The sequence below is a fragment of the Sus scrofa genome, chromosome 11 (genome assembly GCF_000003025.6).
Source record: "Sus scrofa isolate TJ Tabasco breed Duroc chromosome 11, Sscrofa11.1, whole genome shotgun sequence".
In the NCBI taxonomy this organism is placed as follows: Eukaryota; Metazoa; Chordata; class Mammalia; order Artiodactyla; family Suidae; genus Sus; species Sus scrofa.
This window is the reverse complement of record NC_010453.5, coordinates 5,313,954-5,335,532: the sequence shown is the minus strand read 5'-3', so window position 1 is coordinate 5,335,532 and position 21,579 is coordinate 5,313,954. Positions and strand designations below refer to the sequence as shown.

Sequence of the window (21,579 nt, the reverse complement as noted above, 5' to 3'; positions counted from 1 at the left end):
TCAAAACAATGTAGGTGCTAAAGTCATTGTAGTATAAACATGCAATTGCTTGTTGGGTGGCACTTAAGTAATTTTAATGTATTGACAATTAGTAGAATCAGTTACAAAGATTAAGTACCTCAACCACAGATTAGGAGCTGTTAAAAATGACCTGGGCAGGCTCTTACTCATAAAAGATACAGTGTATGTTCTTTCGCTTTGTGTATCTAATGTGTTAAAAACAACCACAGCAAAACTCAATGGATCTAGATTCTATCTTCAGCCCTTTCCCCATTTTCTTTGTCTTTCTTTTTTTTGGGAGGGGGGGGCGGCTGGGCCGGTTCCAGGGCCAGGGATGAAACAACACAGGCCACAGCAATAGCAAGGCAGGATCCTTAACCATTAGGCCACCAGGAAACACCCTCACTCAGCCATTTTCTAGGCTGAATTGGGGCAGGATGTACGGGCATTGGCAAAAGCTAACCGAAGAAAAATAGTTAAGCAAGAACCAGAGACCATTGTCCAATAAATAGTAATATAGAGAAGCATGCAGGAAGGACAAAATACAGACCGCTCGTCAGGAATCCACACGTATTAAAAATAAAAATATAATGTTCCCCTTCAAATCACTTTATTGAAAATAATGTAAATTTCAGAAAACCAAATTCCCCTAGTTATGTTCTTGTGTTTTTGTTATAATTTTCTTGTAACCATGAATTTCATCTGTCTTGCTTTAGATCTCTGTTAGTGATATATTGTTTTTTTATTAATGTATAGCCGACTTTTTTTATTTTTGTCTTTTTTTTTTTAGGGCTGCACCCATGGCGTATGGAGGTCCCCAGGCTAGGGGTCGAATCCGAACTGTAGCTGCTGGCCTATGCCAGAGCCACAGCAACTCGGGATCTGAGCCATGTCTGCGACCTACACCACAGCTCAGGACAACGCCAGATCCTTAACCTACTGAGTGAGGCCAGGGATCGAACCCGCAATCTCATGGTTCCTAGTCGGATTCGCTAATTTTTAAATTTAATTTTATTTATTTATTTTTTGTTAGTGACATATTGTTAAGTACAGTAGACATTGATTCAGAGTGACAGTCCCTCAGAAAACCAACAGCCAACATCTCTTTCTCAGGGTGGGGTTAGAGTCTTGAAATATACACAGTGTTATGATGGCTGCTCTTGGATGTACACGTGGCCAGAACTGAGAACCAAACAGCCGGATTGCCAAAGGACTGGGGTGGGGGGCTTATCTGAAGCTGTTCAGGGGTCGGTTTTTAGACGGATTTGGCACACTCCATTAAGCTGGGGGCTACTTTGGCAAATGTAAAGCCGGACAAAACAGACAGGCGGCGGCAAGCTGCTTCCTTAGCGGGAACTTTCTGTTTGTTCGCACTTCACGCCTCTATGTCAGCGACACTACTGCCTGGATTTGCGTCTTTGACTGTTTCAGACAGAAAAATGAAAGCAAACTTTTCTCACGCCCCAGTGGGTCAGTCTTGTAAAGCAGGCGTCGGGGAGGCATGGAGGCATCTGTGCGCGGCCCCAACCATCAGGCGAGATGCAGCTCAGGTGGCAGCGGTCTCGCTCCCTCCCCCGCGGCCTGACCCATCAGCAAAGGGCCGGACCCTCCCCAAAGCCGCTCGGACCCACCCGCGCGCCCGGAGCCGCGGGAGCGCTCGGCGGGCACCCGGACGCAGGTGCGCGCCTCTCCGCCCTCGGCCGCCGCGCAGGCTCCCCGCCTGGCGGGGGAAGGCAGCGCTCGTCTCCGCGCCGCCCGGCAGGAAGCCCGGGGAAGGCCGCCACGAACGCCTGCGCCCCGGAGATCGCGCCCGGGAGTCCGGGCCCGTTCCTTTTCTTCTCTGGACTCGTTTGGTCTCCACGCTGCTTCTGTCACGACAGGTACAATGACTTTTTCCGCGGCGCAGCCCGCTCTGGGCGGGGGAGGTACAGGGAAGCCGAGCCCCGGGCGCCCACAAGCCCCAGCGAGGAGCGCGGGCGGCGGCTTCCAGCGTCGGGGCCCGAGCGCCCCGGGCGGCGGCGGCGGCGGCCGGGCGGGAGGGACTTGACTTTGAAGGCGAGGTGAGAGGTCGGCGCGCTCGCCGCAGTCCCGCCGCCCTGCCCGCGGCCGAGCTAGCGCGAGGTGTCCGGCAGGCGGCGCTGCTGCCCCGGCGGAGCGGCCGGGCTCCCGCCCATCCGCGGACCCGGGAGCCGGGAACTGCGGGCGGGGTGCGGGAGGGACGCCAAGGGCAGCAGGCAGAACCGCTGCCGGAGCAGCGCCGCCGAGCGCCCACGGCCCTTCGCGCCCCTCGGCTGCGTGTCCAGCCTCCCGGCAGAGGGCACGGGGTCCACCGCAGGGGGTGTCGCCTGGCTCGGCGGGTGCGACGAAGCCACCCCTTTCCGCCTCTCCCCACCGCGCTCTGGCGCTGTCGCCCCCAGCCCCCACCCTCCACGGCCACCAAAAGGCGTGGCCCGCCCGGCGGAGAGGCCACGTCCGCCTCCCGCCTCTGGGCCGGGGGCGCTGGGTGGGTGCCCGCCGCCCACGCGCCCCGTCTCGCAGACAGCCGTCTCCCTGGCTCGCCCCTCACCGCCTGCAGATACTGTCCAGTTTAAACCATGAGTGGCGGTTTGTGCGCTGATCCCCAACCTGGGCCCACTTTGGGGGGTGCGGGGGGAGGGGGGGAGGCGGAATCACTCTTAATCTCGTTTCCCGGCTAAATAATTTACTCAAGGTTTTCTCTTCCTGCCAATTCCCTTCCCTGCACCAGTGCCCTTGACTTCCTGCTTTGTGAAGCCCCGGGCAGAGAAGGGCCAAGTCTTAATAAAAGTTAATATTAATAGCGGCGGAGGCGCCGGGCAGGTGCTTCCCCGACTTCATCGTCCCTTCTGCCCTGCGCCCCCTCCTGCTCCAAACCCAGCCCCCTGCTCTGGCTTTCCTTTTAAAACTGGAGGTGGGCTTTGGGGTGCACTTCGGAAATACGGGCGCTGGAGTGCGAACCCCGGGGCCACGTTCTTTGTAAACCACATCCGCCTGCGGTTGCCTTGCGCGCCGGGGGTGTCAAAGGTCGGGCGAGCGCACGGTAGCCGCCCGCGCGTCGGGTCAGAGGAGCGCGCAGGAGAGTCAGCAGGTTGGATCTGAGCGATTCCTGCAGGAAGTGGACGGGCGGAGCAAACCCGGGAGAGGTGTGGGTGTTGCAGGGGGGCGGCAGGGGCACAAACGTTTAAAAAGCAACCAACCCGTGCTGTAGAGAGAGTACCGCGATAATTGCAAAGACGCTTTTTCCTAACGCGAGGGCAAAAGGTTCAACCAGGCTACCTTTCCCCGCAGGGAAACCTGGTTCGGTTTAAGCTTTTTAAGCCCCCACCCCACCCCCTTTTTAGGGCCACACCCGCGGCATACGGATGTTCCTAGGCTAGGGGTTAAATTGCCTATGCCAGAGCCACAGCAACGATCCCCTTCTGAGCCGCATCTGCCACTCCAAGGCAGGGCTGACATCACCAGATCCTAAACCTACTGAGAGAGTCCAGGGATCGAACCCACATCCTCAGGGATTCTAGTCCTGTTCTTAATGGGCTAAGACACCAGGGGGAAGTCCTGGTTTAAGCATTTGGGAACCCAGGCTGAGGCCTTGCACCAACAATTCCTTCCAACCAATTGAAACAGCGCAGATGTGGGGACAGGGTTAAAATGTATCCATTTTCTCCATCCTAGCCCCCTGGGATACCAGTGCTAACACCTGGGTGCATAGCATCCCCGGAATTTTGGTGCTTATATCGAGTATCACATATCTTCTTCCAACTTTATATCTCCTTTAAAAATATGAAGGCATACCTTACTTCGTAACTTGCTTTTATCCATTGATAATCTATCACGGGTTGTCACATAGAAATCCAACGGACTCTTTTTAATGGTCACTGCATTTTATAAATCTGGATATACCAGAATTTTAGTCATTCGCTTATTCAACAATTGATTTAATGTTTATCATGTTCTAGGTGCTGGGAAAACAGCATCAAGAAGACAGATAAAAATCCCGGTTCTCAGGAAGCTTATATTCTGGTGGATAGAGGCTGAAAACAAACATATTCATTCCGCTGCTTCCTTGCTACTGATGAATATTCACCTTGCTGTCAGCATTGTGCTGTTATAAATGGTATAAAGGTAGACATCTTTATATATATATATATCCTTTTCTATCTTTCTGTTTATGAAGGATAGATTACTCAAATTGGAAATCCTAAGTCAAAGACAATGCTCCTTTTAAACTTTTTTTCATTTTTAAACTTTAATACATATAGTCATTACTTTCCAAAAAGGTTTCACACGACTGCACAGGTGCCTGTTAGTGAGTTCCCCATTCCTGATGGGCTCTTTGCACTGGAGATTATTTCTGAAGTTTTTGTTAGTCCGATGGACAGAAAATGCTAACGAATTTTATGTTCCGCAATTGCTAAGCAGGCTGAGCATATTTTCATTCTTTTTTGGTGTTTGCATTTTTTGTGTTCTGCTTGAATCCATGATTTTCTAGTCAACAGAAGGAAAGGAAATGGAGTATTTACACGTTGCAGGTCTTATACTTGATTCTTTACCTTAAATTATTTCATTTGGGAGTTCCCTGGTGGCCTAGTGGTTAAGGACCTGGTATTATCACCTCTGTGGCGTGGATTCCATCTCTGGCCTGGGAACTTCCACATGCTGCAGGTGTGGTAAAAATTATTTTCTTTTTCTTTTTTTTTGTCTTTTTGCCAAAAATTATTTTCATGTAATCCTTGCAAATACCAACATCTTTCCTTATAGGACAGTTTATGATCCCGGCCTTTCTTTTTCTTTTTTCCTTTTTTTGGCCAAACCCGTGGCATTTGGAAGTTCCTGGGCCAGAGATCAAACCTTTGCCACAGCAGGATCCTTAACCACCAAGCCACCAGGAAACTCCTGATCAAGGCCTTTCTGACGTCAGACACCATGCTCTTTTAGCCACGGTGGAGTGTTCTCTGAATTGCAGACTTTCTGGTATCTTTTTTTTTTTTTTTTTGTCTTTTTGCTATTTCTTGGGCTGCTCCCGTGGCATATGGAGGTTCCCAGGCTAGGGGTCTAATCAGAGCTGTAGCCACCAGCCTATGCCAGAGCCACAGCAACGCAGGATCCGAGCCGCATCTGCAACCCACACCACAGCTCACGGCAACACCGGATCCTTAACCCACTGAGCAAGGCCAGGGACCGAACCCGCAACCTCATGGTTCCTAGTAGGATTCGTTAACCACTGCGCCACGACGGGAACTCCCCAGACTTTCTAAGTATAAAGGCAAAGCAAGAATCATAAAACAGTAGGTAGCCGTCAGAAATACCATTTTCAAATTTTAAAAGCAAATTAAAAATGACCAAAACGTATTTGCTACAAAAGTGTCAGAGGGTTGTTTTCCTTGCTAGGATAAAGAATTCAAAGCAAAATGATGAGAAAATTGATAAAGACTGCTAATGAAATACCATCAATAACATAATACTTTAAAAATCCAATACTCAATGCTGGTGAGAGTATGATAAATAAGCACCTCCTATGCTGATAAGACTGTAAATTAATATATTTTGAATGGCGATTTGGCAATATATTTTAGAAGTCTTAACATATACCCATTAGGTTTAGTAAATTCACATCTAGAACTAGTCAAAGGAAGTAATCAGAAGTAGGGAGTTGGGAATAAGTGTTCAACATCAATGTTTTGGATAAATAAATTATGGTATACCCATTCAGTGGAATATTATATAGTCATTAAAGCTGCTATCTTCAGAGTACTTCATGATCTGAGGAATACCTTTTTTTTTTCTTTTTTGGGCCACACCCACAGCATATGGAGGTTCTCAGCCTAGGGGTCCAATTGGAGCTGTAGCCACTGGCCTATGCCACAGCAATGCCAGATTCGAGCCGCGTCTGCAACCTGCACCACAGTTCACAACAATGGCAGATCCTTAGCCCACTGAGCAAGGCCAGGGCTGGAACCTGTGTCCTTGTGGATACTAGTCAGATTCGTTTCCGCTGTGCCACGATGGGAACTCCAAGCCATTGGTTTCTATTAATTTTGAAATCCATCCAAGCATATATTCATTTATTGATCAGGACTCTGTCCTGCTCCCTGGGAGTGACTCTCTGGGACTTTACCCTCTGCCCTGTGGGTCTTTGTCCCCATTCTCTGAATCATCCTTCCTTTTTCTATAGAGAGTAGTCAGTGATTGCACATTTTTTCAGCTTGCTTTCCACCTGAGTTTGGGGATCTAAAGACCCCATTTCATTTTGTGCTACCTTGGTTCCTCTCAGTTCAAGCTGATATGATTCCCTTAAGATCTTTGTGGATTTCTTATGTTGCAAATTATAAAAATCTGCTCCATTAGGTAAAACCACCCACAGATCTCTGCGAGAAGCCCGTCTCTATCTTGAGCCCCCATGAGGCTGTTGTGCAACAATGCCTTTAAGATTTTTAGAAGCCCTACTGTTTTACAGATAGTGTAAGGCTTTCCCTAAAATCCTTAGAAGGCTGAAGAGGTCCAGAATGTGCCATCTCACAAGTGCCACTTTGGGGGGTTCCCACTGTGTTTCAGCAGTAGTGAACCAGACTAGTATCCATGAAGACTCGGGTTCCATTCCTGGCCTTGCTCAGTGGGTTAAGGATCGGGTGTTGCCGTGAGCTATGGTGTAGGTCACAGATGCGGCTTGGATCTGGCGTTGCTGTGGCTGTTGTGTAGGCCGGCAGCTGCAGCCCTGATTTAAGCCCTAGCCTGGGAACCTCCACAGGGCTTGGGTATGGCTCCATAAAGACAAAAAAAAAAAAAAAAAAAAAAAATGCTGCTTTGGTTGAGCTGTAGGCAGTTGACCATCAGCAGAAGCAGGAAGAGTTCTCCGTCCTTCCCTTTCCTGCCTGGATGTAAATGTCCCTTGGTGAGGGTACACCCCTCTCCTCTGCACCAGGAAATGGAGAGCAGTTTTGTCACTGGAGGTGGGGAGAGTCAGGGCCACGTCTGCACACTGCATCTTCCTAAAATAACCTCACCTGCCTTCAGTTTTCTTCATACGTTTCCTGGTCACTTCCCACATGCATGGTGTCTCCAAGCCCAAACCCGCTTTCCTTTGTGAAAATGCTGTATGAGGCCTCAAGTCTAGTCCCTTCCTTGAGTTTTCCTTCTCTTCTGTGAACTCCTATCAGATAAAATACAGTAAAGTATGTTCTTTTTTATTCCATTTTTTTCCCCTTTTTTGGCCACCCCGGTGGCATATGGAGTTCCCAGCCCAGGGATCACATCGAAGCTGTTGTCGGTGACCTATGTCATAGCTTTGGCAATGCCAGATCCTTTAACCCACGTGCTGGGCCGCGTGTTGAACCCCAGCCTCTGCAGAGACCCAAGTCACTGCAGTTGGAGTCTTAACCCACTGTGCCACAGCAGGAACTCCAGGACAGACATTCTTTAGATCACAGGCTATTTGAATTCAAAGCTGGAAGGCCCCAAGGTCATGAGACTTCTTAACACAGGGGCTCAGGGCTCCAAGAGCAGGTGTTCCCATAAACAATGCAGAAGCCACATGACTTTTAATGACCAACCACACGGAGTCACTTCCACCGTATTATACTTGTCAAAGCAGCCACAAGCCCATCCAGATTCAAGGACTAAAGAGGAAGGACATCCATGTCCCCCCCTTTTTTTTTCTCTTAAGGACCATACCCGCAGCATATGGAGGTTCCCGGGCTAGGGTCCAGTCAGAGCTACAGCTGCCAGCCGACACCACAGCCACAGCAACACAGGATCCGAGTTGTGTCTGTGACCTACACCACAGCTCACAGCAATGCCGGATCCTTAACCCACTGAGGGAGGCCAGGGCTAGAACCCACATCCTCATAGATAATAGTCAGGTTCGTTAACCGCTGAGTCACGACAGGAACTCCCTAAATATTTTAGAATGTATCTTTAAAAGATAGGGATGCTTCGATCATTATCATACCTTAAAAATAGCACTTCTGAACAACAAAAAAAACCATCAGCAAGATGAAAAGACAACTTACTGAGTAGGATAAAAATATTTGCAAAGTGTATATCTGATAAGAGGTTAATATTTTAAAATATAATATATAACTCAATACCAAAACCCCCAAACGATCCTGTTCTTAAAATGGGCGGGAGTTCCGTCATGGCTCAGTGGTTAACGAATCTGACTAGGAACCATGAGGTTGCGGTTCGATTCCTGGCCTCGCTCAGTGGGTTAAGGATCTGGTGTTGCCATGAGCTGTGGCGTAGGTCGCAGACGTGGTTCGTATCCTGCATTGCTGTGGCTGTGGTGTAGGCTGGTGGCTACAGCTCTGATTTGACCCCTAGCCTGGGAACCTCCAAATGCCATGGGTGCAGCCCTAGAAAAGACAAAACAAAACAAAACCAAAAAAAAAAATGGGCAGAGGATCTGAATACACACTTTTCAAGACAAGACCTACAGATGGCCAACGGGTAAATTGAAAAGATGTTCTAGATCATTCATCATCAGAGGAACCCAAACCACGATGATATGTCATCTCAAACATTAGTTGGACTGTTATGAAAAAAAAAAAAGACAAAGAAGAAAGGAAATAAGTGCTAATGGGGGGTGTGGAGAAAAGGGAACACTTGTGCCCCGTTAACAGGAATGTAAATTGGTGCAGCCACTATGGAAGCAGGGTGGAGCAGCCTCAAAAAATTAAAAATAGAACTACTGTATGACTCAGTAATTCCGCTTCTGGGTATATAGCCAAAGAAATAAAAAAACACTGACGTGAAACGCTATATGCACCCTCATGCTCCTTGCAGCATCATTTACTAAAGCCAAGACACAGGAGCAACCTAAGTGTCTGTCACTAGAATGAAGAAAATGTGTGTGTATACATGTGTTTATATGTCATATTAAATGACTTATATTTATATGTCAAAAAGAATGAAATATTGCCATTTGCAGCAACATGGTTGGACCTTGACACAGGACACCGAGGGGAATGACATTTCTGATTGACTTAGAAAAAGATGAATTCTGTATGATCCCTCTTCCATGTGGAATCAAAAATAAAAGAACAAAAAACAGAGCCCCCAGGCCCTGAGAACAGATTGGTGGCTGTCTGAAATGGGAGTGCGGTGATGAAATGGGAGAAGGGGTCAAAAGACCCAGATTTCCAGCTAGAAATACAAATGCCATGGGCATGTCACATACAGCAATGGCGACCTTGATTAAAACTCTGTGCTGCCTATTTGACAGCAGCTAGGAGACTGGATCTTGAAAATTCTCCGTGTAAGAAAAAGTTTTTTATAACGATGCCTGATGCTGGATGTTAATTAGAGTTGTTGTGGTGATCATTTTGCAGTGTACGCAGATAGTGAATCATTTTGTTGCACACCTGAGGCGGATGTGTTGCTATTTCTTTCCACCTCCGTTTTAAAAATAGTAATTATTCTCAAATGTCTAGTCTGTGTTCAAAGTTGCGGTTGTCTCAGAAGTGACCCGAATGTCTTGTAAATGTGTTATTTTATGGTCTTGTTTTTTAAAAAATGGGGCACCAGGCAGGTTCACAAATTATGATTGATTGACCTATCTCTTACGGCTTTATTAAGCTCTAGTAGGTTAACCCCTTGTTCTCTTTGTCTTTTGAATCTTACAATGTAGTTGTTGACGAAAACAGCGTGGTTTGTCCTGTTGCTTTGTTCCATTCTGGTTTGTTGATTATATCGTCATAGTATATCTACATAGTCATAAATATATAAATCTATTCTCTCTTTCTGATATAAATGGTGAGTGAAAGTGTAGTCTATATATGAAGCCTTCTGGTGTTTTGGCCGTGCCCGAGGCATGTGGAAGTTCCTGGACCAGGGACTGAACCTGCGCCACAGCAGTAATCCAAGCCACAGCAGTGACAAGGCTGACTCCTTATCTGCTAGGCCACCAGGGAACTCCCTAGGAGGCCTACTTTAGATAGGGTGGGCAGGAGATTTTTGCGGAGGTGACACTGGAATAGAGCCCTTGGTGACCAAAGTGGCAGTGACGATGACAACAATAAAAGGCTGGTTCTTGTGGAAACATAATATCTAGGTGCTGCTCTGAGTGCTTTCCACATGCTAACTCGTTTTAGCTGCACAAACCGGAAGAGGCAGCATCTCTTACTGTCTGTGTTTTCCAGATGAGGACCGGCAGGGCAGGAGGTGAAGGAAGCGGCTCAAGTGTACACAGCAGGTGGGAAGGAGCAGCTAAAGCAGATCCAAGGTCAAGGAGCTGTCCAGGCAGAAGAATTGTGACACCTCCGGCTGAACAGTGGCCCCCAACCGTCGCCAGGTCCTAATCCCTGAGGTTGGTGAGTGTTGCCTTACACGGTGAAAGGGACTTTGCTGTCGTGGTTAAGGGCATTGAGGCGGGGAGGCCATCCTGGATTGTCATCACGACGGGGGCAGAGGGACACTTGGGACAGACACGAAGACTGTGGCGGCAGAGGTTGGCCTGGTGGGGGGAGGGGCAGGAGCCCAGGTGGGGGTTATGGGTGGGGGCTGGTGACCACCGGAGCTGGAAGGGCAGGAAACAGACTCTCCCCAAAGCTGAAGCCTCCAGAAGGAACGTAGTCCTGCCGACACCTTGGGCTTCTGACCTCTAGAGCTGCAAGAGAAGTTTGTGCCTCTGAAGCCACTAAGTGTGTAGTTAATCTGACAGCAGCAATACCTTAAGTGACTATAGGAAGCGCCTGTGCTCTTTCTGGCCTTGGGTCTCTGTCCCAGCTGTCCTCTGCACACACAACTCCCTCCCCTGTCCCCTCTCATCTCCTTCGGACTCTGCTAGATTCCCCCGTGTCCCCAGGCCTGGTGTCGCCTCCTGCTGTGGTCCTTGAACCCATTGTATAAACCTCTGTTCAAACGCTTCTTACACTGTAGCATATCTGATGTGCCCTTTTGCTCGTCTGATTCTTGCTTTTGATGATGGATTTCTTGACAGCAGGGATCCTATAGTTTGTCTTTTTCTAGCCCCAGGAATTGTCTCAGGGTCTAGTAAAATACGACGCAGTTCCTCCAAGTTTATGGAATAATAGCAAACAAACAGAAGACCCCCCAGTAGGGTATCACACCATATGAAGCCCCATAGTAAAAGCAACATGCTCCACCGTCCTGGGATTCTGCAGCCAAGTTCTGACAGGCACAGGGGGCGGGGGCTGGGCCTTCCAGTCCGATTCTCCCCAGGGAGGCTGAACTTGAACTGCCTGGTCTGTAGCATCCTAAGTCCCGCAGCTTCCCAAGGGCTGTGCAGTCTGAACCCGTTACTCTGCCTGTGGAGGCTCACAGGTCAGCCCGTGAGGAATGAGGTGAAGGGCGACCCCACTGAAACCGGATCCATTTGGTGCACCTGTTAGTCAGGGTCCTTTAAATCACTCACCTTTCTTCTCAACACAAAGTCAGGTTTATTTTTATTTTTTTGTCTTTTGAGGGCCGTACCCGAGGCATATGGAGGTTCCCAGGCTAGGGGTCCTTTTGGAGCTACAGCCGCTGGCCTACACCATAGCCACAGCAACGCAGGATCGGAGCCACGTCTGCGAGCTACACCACAGCTCTCGGCAATGCCAGATCCTTAACCCACTGAGCGAGGCCAGGGATCGAACCGGAAACCTCATGGTTCCTCGTCGGATTCGTTAACCACTGAGCCACGAGGGGAACTCCAAAGTCAGGTTTAAATAAGAAAAAAAGACACACACCACTATCTATAAAATAGATAACTAACAAGGGCCTACTGTATGGCACAGGGAAATCTACTCAAAATTCTGTAATAACCTATATGGGAAATGAACCTGAGAAAGAATGGATGTGCATACGTGGTTCACTTTGCTGTACACCTGAAACTGACCTTAGAAAGCAATTATACTTCAACAACGAAAACAATTTTTTAAAGTATGGTTCAAGTAAGAAAAAAACATTTATTTTTTATTTTCTTTAGGCAGGAAGTAATTTAAGATAGGATGCTCGTGAGAGATGCAAGCTGGCAGGCAAGGAGACTCTGCCCCGCCCCCAGGATCCGGTGGGCCACCGTTTTATCCTCCAAGGGAAGTGGCGTCAGAAAAAACATTCTAAATCATCTGTAATCTCTTTACTCATAATCACTGATAGCGTTCAAAATAGTGTTATTAATGTTAAAATGATCCATTACTAGTGTTAAGAATACACACGATGCAGAAGAACATAAAGCAAAATGTGAAAGCATACCCAGTTCCACTCCCCAGAGTGAACGACTATTAATATGGGAGTGTACTTTTGTCCAGCCTGCAAAAAGAAAAAGGTATAAAGCTACTCAAAAAAAAAAAAAATCCAAAACTCAACAAGATCCCAACAACGGTAGTATAAATAACAAAAATTTCACAAAACCTACTAAGACCAATTAATTTCTTTAGAAAAAAATCTTAGGGAGTTCTCATTGTGGCTCAGGGGTAATGAATCTGACTAGTATCCACAAGGATGCGGGTGCGATCCCTGGGCTCCCTCAGTGGGTTCAGAATCCAGTGTTGCCGTGAGCTATGGTATAGGTCGCAGACGTGGCTCGGATCTGGTGCTGCTGTGGCTGTGGCTGAGGCTTGCAGCTGTAGCTTTGATTGGACCCCTCTCGTGGGAACTTCCATATTCTGCAGGTGTGGCCCTAAAAAGCAAAAAAAAAAAAAAAAAAAAAAAAAGGCACCTTAGTCTCACATTTGTGACAGGCTGAACACCTCATCTGGGGAATGTGCTTGGAATGGGACAGGAGCCATGTGGACACCCAGCCCCTCTCGGATAGTCAGGATGCAGTGGATAAGGGTAATGGGATTGATGCGAATGCTCCCGATAGAGGTTTGCGCCTCATACCTGCATTTTGTAAATGGTGAAAATAAGAGCTGAAAATGAGCTCTTAACCCGCGTTTACTTGTTCCTGGCTGAACTGGTAGGTAAAGAAACCTGGGGTCTTGAGTTTCCATTTTTGGTCTCGGTGCCTCCCTCCCCAGGAATTCACAGCTGTGGGGCATTGAAAGTGACAGCTCTGATCAATAAATAGCTCATGTGAAGTGATTTTATTTAACCTCTAAGGTGAACGAAAGTTCAAGGTGAAGCCATAGCTTTTACCTGTCAACATGAGCCTTACTTGTGACTGTTTGCAAGAATCCAGCCCTGGTGGCTGATTTTTTGTTTCTTCAAACATGCTTTCCGTTTCCAGAGTCAGCTGCAAGGCTGGCCTTGGAGAAGCAACCTCCTTATTTCCAAGAGAAATCGGTTACACTTGCAAAACAGGTTGAAAAGTTAACATCGGAAATGGATTCTGTATTTGCCTGTTTACTTTCTTGACGGAGCAGAAGACGCAGACAAAATTCACTGTCACCTTCCATCCTTGCTGTGACTCAGCGTGACTCTCAGATGTTGCTTTTTTAAAAAAAATCATATATTCCCCTTTTCCTTGCTAACCTCTAGCACAGGAGAGGATCCGTAACAGGCCTATCCTTGTGGGCTGGACAGACTGATGGATACGCTAGTTAAGTTGTGCATTCATCCATTCCTTTTTATCCAGAAGACTTTGTGCCTACCAGGGCATTGTGTCAGGGGCTGGCCATGCACACGTGCAGTCCACTGGCCTCACCATCCATTTCTTTTTCTGCTTTTTAGGGCCGCACCCACAGCACATCAGCACATGGAAGTTCCCAGGCTAGGGGTCAAATGGGAGCCTCAGCTGCTGAACTACCCCAGAGCCACAGTAGTGTAAGGATCTGAGCCACATCTGTGACCTACACCACAGCTCACCACAATGCCAGATCCCTGACCCACCGAACAAGGCCAGGAACTGAACCCGAATCCACGTGGATACTAGTTGGATTCGTTTCCGCTGAGCCACAACGGGGACGCCCCCACCATCCGGTTCTCACGGCATCCACAGTGGCCCCTGTGTAGTACTAGCTAGAAGGTTGAAACCTACATTTCCCAGAAATCTTAGCAGCGAAACTTCTGGGTGCAGTTGCGGTTCTGCCAGTGCGATGCATTCTTGTCATATCCGGCATTCTTCCGTTGAGGGGTGTGCTGACTCCCTCTGGCAGATGTTCTGTGGCCAAGTTCCACATGCCACTGTTGGGCCATCACCTTCTCGGACGTGGTGCAGCCGCGGAGGTGTCAGCCGTTTCCCCAGCTCTGTGTTACATCCTCGGAGCCATGACCTGAAGCCAAAGGTCTCATGGTAGCTTGCCTCCTGAGGATTTTGCAACTGCTGAATCACCTTTTGGTTGAAATGCCTCAAGTGCTTTCTCTTTTCATACTGAATCTTTTCAGATAAAAGGAACAAATGGGATTTCCCTAAAAAAGCTCCCTATCAGCGGAAAAAGACAGTGCCGCGTGATTAAGGCGATGATAAAGTTTCGAAGCAGCAGGTGCAGTGGGAGTGGAGAGTGAGAGCAGGCTGTGGTCCAGGGTGTCCAGGTACCTCTTACTGAACAGCAGCCATCCCCAGACTTAGGGGGCCCCACCTCTCGCAGTCTGGGGGGTTGCCTGGGCTTGGCTGGGTAATCCTGCTGCTGGTCTCATGTCATTGCAGTCAGGTGGCAGCCGGGGCTGGGGTTTTCCAGGGGCAACACTGAGATGCCAAGGGTCTCCCCTCTCCCCGCAGCCTCTCCACGTGGATGTTCATGCCGTCTCACCAGCCAGGTCGCTCTCCAAACACACATGTCAGGCCTTCCAAAGTTTTAGGCCCAGCAATGGCACAGCATCCATTTGTTGTTGTTGTTTGTTTAGATTTTTGGGTGGAGGGTTTTTGTTTTTGTTTTTTTTTGTCTTTTTTAGGGCCGCACCCTTGGCATATGGAGGTCCCCAGGCTAGGGGTCGAATCAGAGCTGTAGCTGCCAGCCTTCACCACAGCCACAGCAATGCCAGATCCGAGGCACATCTGCGACCTACACCACAGCTCACGGCAATGCCGGATCCTTAACCCACTGAGCAAGGCCAGGGATCGAACCCACAACTTCGTGGTTCCTAGTCGGATTCGTTTCTGCTGTACCACGACGGGAACTCCTGGGGGGAGTTTTAAAAAACTTTTACTGGAGTATAGTTACACTATTAGTTTTAGGTGTACAGTAAATATATATATTTTATATATACATGTGTCCATTCCTTTTAAGATTTTTTCCCCTATAGGTTATTACAGAATATTGAGTGTATTGGGTAGGTTATCCTGTGCTCTACGGGAGGTCCTTGTTGGCTTTCTGTTTTATGGATAGTGATATGTAGATGTTAACCCCACCTGCTCATCTTTCTCTCCTCCCCACCTTTTCTCTTTGGTAACCATAAGTTTGATTTCAAAAATCTGTGAGTCTGTTTTTGTGAACTTATTTCTCCTCAAGATAGCTTCTCTTGTATCACTTTTTATTAAATTCCACATATAAGTGATCTCACATGGTATTTGTCTTTCTCTGTCTGACTTACTTGGTATGATAATTCCTAGGTTCCATCCATGTTGCTGCAAATGGCATTATTTCATTCTTTTTTATGGCTGGGTAATAGCCCATTGCGTGTATGTACCACGTCTTCTTAACCCCTTCATCTGTTGGTGGACATTCAGATTATTTCCGTGTCCTGGCCGTTGTGAATAGTGCTGCTATGAACACAGGGGTACATGTGTCTTTTTGAATTGTGGTTTTCTCCAGATTTATGCCCAAGAGTACGACTGCTGGATCATATGGTAGTTCTGTATCACAGCATCCGTTTTGTTGCAGTTTTCTGGTTCACAGGAGTCATAGGCATAGTCCAGGTGTTGCGGCCGTGGCCTACACCCAGATGTGGAGATCAAGAGGCTTGACTCCCCAGGGGCAGGTCAGAAACTAGCTACCGCAGTTGTCTGTGTGTATGTGTGTGTGTGTATAATTTAAGCATTGGAGTTCCCTGGTGGCTCAGAGGGTTAAGGATCTAGCATTGTCATTTCTGTGGCGTGGGTTGCTGCTGTGGCGTGGGTTTGATTCCTGGCCCAGGGACTGCCACATGCTGCAGGCAGGGCTAAAAAGTAAATAAACAGGAGTTTCTGTCGTGGCTCAGTGGTTAACGAATCCGACTAGGAACCATGAGGTTGTGGGTTTGATCCCTGGCCTCCCTTAGTGGGTTGGGGATCTGGCGTTGCTGTGAGCTGTGGTGTAGATCGCAGACGTGGCTTAGATCTGGCGTTGCTGTGGTGTAGGCTGGTGGCTACATCTCCGATTCGACCCCTAGCCTGGGAACGTCCGTATGCCGCAGGTGCGGCCCTAAAAAAACAATAGACTAAATAAATAGATAAATAAACAAGCAAAGTGCAAGAAGAGATAAGTCAGAGAAAGTCATGTTCTCCCAAAGTCCGGGGAGAACGGAGTTTGCATAGAGTGTGTTTTCTGCTCCACAGATGTTTGAAAAAAGTGCTTGGTGTTTATACACCTGTCATTAAAACTGTCACTATTTGGGGACCAATTTACTTTTGAATATTATTGCTATGGCGATCTTCGCAACTATTAAAGAAGCAAAGGAGAAAAATTTCATAGGACGTGGACCGAGATTTTCAAGGAACATAATTTCAGTTTTTATACCATTTTCCAATCATATCCAAGTTCCAGGTAAGAGACTGGGTCATGGTTTCATAATTATAGATTACAGAACAGACAAAGCATGATGGTTAAACACACCCCACTGGCCCGCTTCTGAAGGCCATTGTCCAGCATTGTGTGGTCTGTGGCTTCTAAGACCTAGAAAGGTCACTTATCTTTGCTGTGATTTGGAACAGGGCAGGAGTTCCCCTATGGCACAGCAGGTTAAGGATCCAGCATTGTCACTGCAGTGGCTCAGCTTACTGCTGTGGTTCTGGTTCAGTCCTTGGCCTGGGAACGTCTACATGCTTTGGACCTGCCCCCCCCAGCCAAAAAAAAAAAAAAAAGAAATAGTACATTCCCAGAGCTTCTGGTGTAAAACAGAAGGTGAACATTGTGTAACATGATGTTTTGAATGAAGGATGCCAATTTCCGACTCTGTATCATTCCTTAATAACTTGGCTTCAGGGGGCAAAAGACACCCTTTCTTTCTTCATAGGGATCCCATCTCACCACGATGGTATAAAATATAAAGTCATAACTTTAATAACGATTCCACTTCAAAGTCCAGGCCTCAAGTGGATAAGGTGAGTAATTCTTTTCCACAGAGATAAACTTTAACCGTCCATGAGGGTCTCCGGAGAGCCAGAAGGGGTGCTCAGCAAAGCTTCTGGAAAAGAAATACATAAGGCCTGTAATTCCTCCCTCCACAGCTCAGTCTGAGCCTCAGCGCACCCTGACGTGCCCGCTGGTCCAGAATCTAATCAGGAGACAGAACCAACGCAGGTTACTTCCGCAGGGAGAGGAGTCAGATGCTGGAGAAATGAAAAGGTTTGAAGGCGCATGCAGGTGTCCAGGAGGCAGTAACTGCAGAAACCAGGTGCCACCCTAGGGCTGGGGCGACCAAGGGAAGAGCTTGTCAGTAAGAAAACGGAACCCCGAAGGAGCTGTCCCCGGACTCAGACTCCGATCTCAGCCTTTGTGAGGTGGTTGATGCCTTTGACGGGGTGCTGACCCTAGAAAAGCTGCAAAGGGGGTTCAGCAGCTACTGATGCGGTAAACTGCCCTCACTGGAAGATGCGTGGCCGGGGCTCCGCTGAGGGGACCAGGAAGCAGAAGCCAAGGAGAAGCCCTTCAGCCTTCAAGCCTCCCTCCAGTGTCTCCTCCTGGCCGGCAGATTTGAGCCCACAGCCAGGTGCCAAGGGAGAAAGTACTTTTCCTGTGTTGGCTCAGCCCGAGCACCACTGGGCAGAGTCTGGAAGGGGGGGGTTGAGGCCAAGAAGTAGGAGCTTAATCATATCTGGAGTGAAAGGTAAGTGACATGCCCCCTCCCCTCCGCCGCCAGCCCCGCTCCCCTTCTTTTTTAGCCCAACGTTCTGGCTCCAAAGAAGCTTTGAGCTGGTTTCCAATAAAAGCACATACTAACCAGGGCATTTATTTATTTTTTATTTTTTTATTTTTATTTTATTTTTTTGCTATTTCTTGGGCCGCTCCCATGGCATATGGAGGTTCCCAGGCTAGGGGTCGAATCGGAGCTGTAGCCACCAGCCTACACCAGAGCCACAGCATCTCGGGATCCGAGCCGCATCTGCAACCTACACCACAGCTCACAGCAATGCCGGATCGTTAACCCACTGAGCAAGGCGAGGGATCGAACCCTCAACCTCATGGTTCCTAGTTGGATTCGTTAACCGCTGCGCCACGACGGGAACTCCCTAACCAGGGCATTTATAGCAAAAAGCCTTAAAACAGATAAAAGAAAGACCGAACACCATTCAGGATGGTGTTTTCCCAGCACTGTATGGCAGCCAAAGTGGAAATATATTTTATATTATGACTTATAATAACTGCAAAAGCTTCCTGTCTTTATCCTCACTACACACAATACACTCTGATGTTTTCTCTTCTGCTCTTTTTTAATTTTTAAAAATTCTGGAGTTCCCTGGGGCCTAGCAGTTGAGGACTTGGTGTTGTCAGTGCTGTGGCTCGGGTTTGAGCTCTGGCCTGGGAACTTCTGCATGCTCTGGGAGCAGCCAAAAAACCTCCACACACACACACAAAAACCCACAACTAACCAATCAAACAAGCAGACGACCCACAGCCGAACAAAGCCAGGAGTGATAGGATTAAAACCCAAACAAACCAACACAAAGTCTGATACCAACCCATGAAGCTTTCATCAGTGGCTAATAGGTTGCAAGCCTCCTCTTTGAGAAACACTGATTTAAAGGAAGAGGAGAAACAGTGTTGAGAATAACCTGTAATACTGAGGGCCCATTTTTGTACCAAAAAGTGCTTTTCGCATACACCTGAACCCTCATTACAGTCCTGTGAGGCAGGTGTTTCCCCCACTGTACCGATGAGAAAACAAACCTGCAGATGCCCAGTGATGCATGGTGAACGCAGAGCTGGAAGCCACATTTTCATTTCCCTTTTCATATGCAATTATTTCATGGGTGCAAATCTTTTTTTTTTTTTTTTTTTTTTGGTCTTTTTGCCATTTCTTGGGCCGCTCCCACGGCATATGGAGGTTCCCAGGCTAGGGGTCTATTTGGAGCTGTAGCTGCCAACCTATGTCAGAGGCACAGCAACGCGGGATCCGAGTCGCGTCTGCAACCTACACCACAGCTCACGGCAACGCCAGATCCTTAACCCACTGAGCAAAGGCAGGGATCGAACCCTCAACCTCATGGTTCCTAGTCGGATTCGTTAACCACTGCGCCAGGACGGGAACTCCCCCTTTTTTTTTTTCTGGTCCTTAATTTTATTTTACTTTTAAAATTTTGACTGAAATACAGTGGATTTACAATGTTGTGGTAGTTTCAGGTGTACAGCAAAGAGACTTAGTTATTCGCGTATATACATGTATATTCTTTTTTATACTCTTTTTCATTATAGGTTATTACAGGATCTTTAGAGAAGGGTTCCCTGTGCCATGCAATAGCGCCTTGCTGGCGCTCTGTTTTATACACAGTAGTGTGTTTATGGAGGCCGAGTTTTCTGACCAAAAATCTCAGCCTTCCTCAATCTGCTTTGCCAGGATGAGAGACACGGTTGAGCTCCAGCTGAATACTGAACACTTAAGTTTTCTTTTTTTGCCCCCCACCCCCATGGGCATGTGGAAGTTCCTGGGCCAGGGATGGAACCCAAGCCACAGCAATGATAATGCTAAGTCCTTAACCACTAGGCCACCAGGGAACTCCCGAATTTCGATCTTTCTGACAGACAAGACCAGTCATGCTCTGTAGGGTGCGCACGGTCAGATGAAGTAAGCGTGCAAATTTGCAGAACAAACTTCCTCCCAGCCCCAAATCCCAGCACACAGGTTCCACACCTGGTCTATGCATAAAAATAGCAACCTGGGCTGGCGTTTTCTTCTGTAGCTTTTGTAGAAGATACCCAATTAGGATGCAGATTTTTTTAAATGCAGACTCTTAGGAACAGTGGTAGAGACTGCTCACTGTCCCCAGGATCCGTCCTACCCTTCCTCCTTCAGTGCTGTTCCCTCCCAAGTTTAAGGAGACAAGCGGCCATCCAGAATAAACTCTACGCTCTCCAGCCTGCTGTACAGCTAGATGTCTTCACGTACCTCCGTCCTGTTCCAGGCTGTCACTTCCTTGAAGTGTCATGCAGGGAAAGAGGACCGCGATGGTTTTCTGTTGTTGCAGAGGCGAACTGCTCCACAGTCAGCAGCACGGATCGGCGCAAATCAGTCTTCTCTCCCAGCTTCTGTAGGTCAAGAGCCCCGTTTGGTGCCGCGGGTTTCCCTGCGCCGCGTTTCGCAAAGTCAGAATCGAGTTGCTGGCCAGCGGGGCTCTTCTAGGGAGGCTCTGGGAAGAACTCGGGTTGCTGGCTGGATCTGGATCCCGTGGTTGTAAGACTGAGGTCCCCATGCCTAACTGACTGCCACGTGGGGGCATCCCTTAGCTCCGGGAGGCCTCTGTCCAGTCCTGGCATGTGGGTCCTGCATCCCAGAGCCAGCAAGGGCACGTGGCACCTCTCTGACGCTTCCTTCTGCCGCATCTCTTGGATTCCGGCTGGAGAAAAGTTTTTCTGCTCTTATGGGCTTGTATGATTAAATTGGGCCCATCACATAACCCAGGATTAAGTTAGGGTTCCTGACCCAACTACACCTGTAAAGCCCCCTTTGTCCTATGATGGAACATACCCACAGGTTCAAGGGATTACAAGGTGACACCTTTCAGGGAACACCCCCTCCCCCACTGCCACGGGCCTCCCCTTCTTCCTAGTTTCCTAGAAAGTGGGTGGAGTGCCATACTGGCCTGTGAAGTGGGGGGTGCAATTCAGGGGCAGCAGAAAGGGAGGTCAGAGGGCCCCAGACACCTCTGGAGCAATACTGCAGTCCTGAACCACCTGCCTCCAGACTTCCGCATAGGAGAGACGTTAACTTCTCCCTTCAGCCACTGCTGTTGGGGTTTCTAGGTCAGAGCCAAGCCTGTGCACACAGTAAGATCTGAGGAAATGACTTATCGACGAAGTTCTGGGACAATCACCTATTCTTGGGGGCCTCGGGAACCCTACACAAATGCTACTTTGTAAAGAGACTTTCTGGCTTCAGTCATCAGGCGGTCCTTAAATGAATGAAAACACATGTGCCTTATGTAGAAAACTAGTTACACTGGCATCCATTGCCGTTCGAAGTGTAGCCTCCGCATGCCTGGCTTTTGCCCCTTTGTAATAAAGAGTTGGTATTTATTTTTCTTCCTGCCCGGCTAGCACCAAGGTGACTCTTCTTGCGAAGAGCCAGGACAAGACCCGGCGACCCCGGCACAGGGAGGACCTAAGGGCTCCAGACAAAAGGGCACACATCGGTTTTGTGTCACCGTTGTTGTCCCCGCTGGGGCCCACGGAACAAAGTGCTGGGATGGCGAGGGGGATGGGGAAGAGCTCAGTTTCCAGAGGAACCATCCTACCCACCGGTGTATGAACACTTGGCACAAATCATTCAAGCCTCACGCAATCACACGAGGGAAGTTGTGAGTTGACAGCCTCAAAGGGAGGTGCTCATTGC

General features: G+C 48.3%; 1 long non-coding RNA gene across 1 annotated transcript; it reads left to right on the top strand.

Annotated features, from left to right (window-relative positions):
* On the top strand, positions 945 to 11,444 carry LOC106505240. Its single transcript, XR_002336630.1, has 3 exons — positions 945 to 1,880; positions 3,975 to 4,140; positions 10,152 to 11,444. It is a non-coding gene; the product is annotated as an uncharacterized LOC106505240 (long non-coding RNA).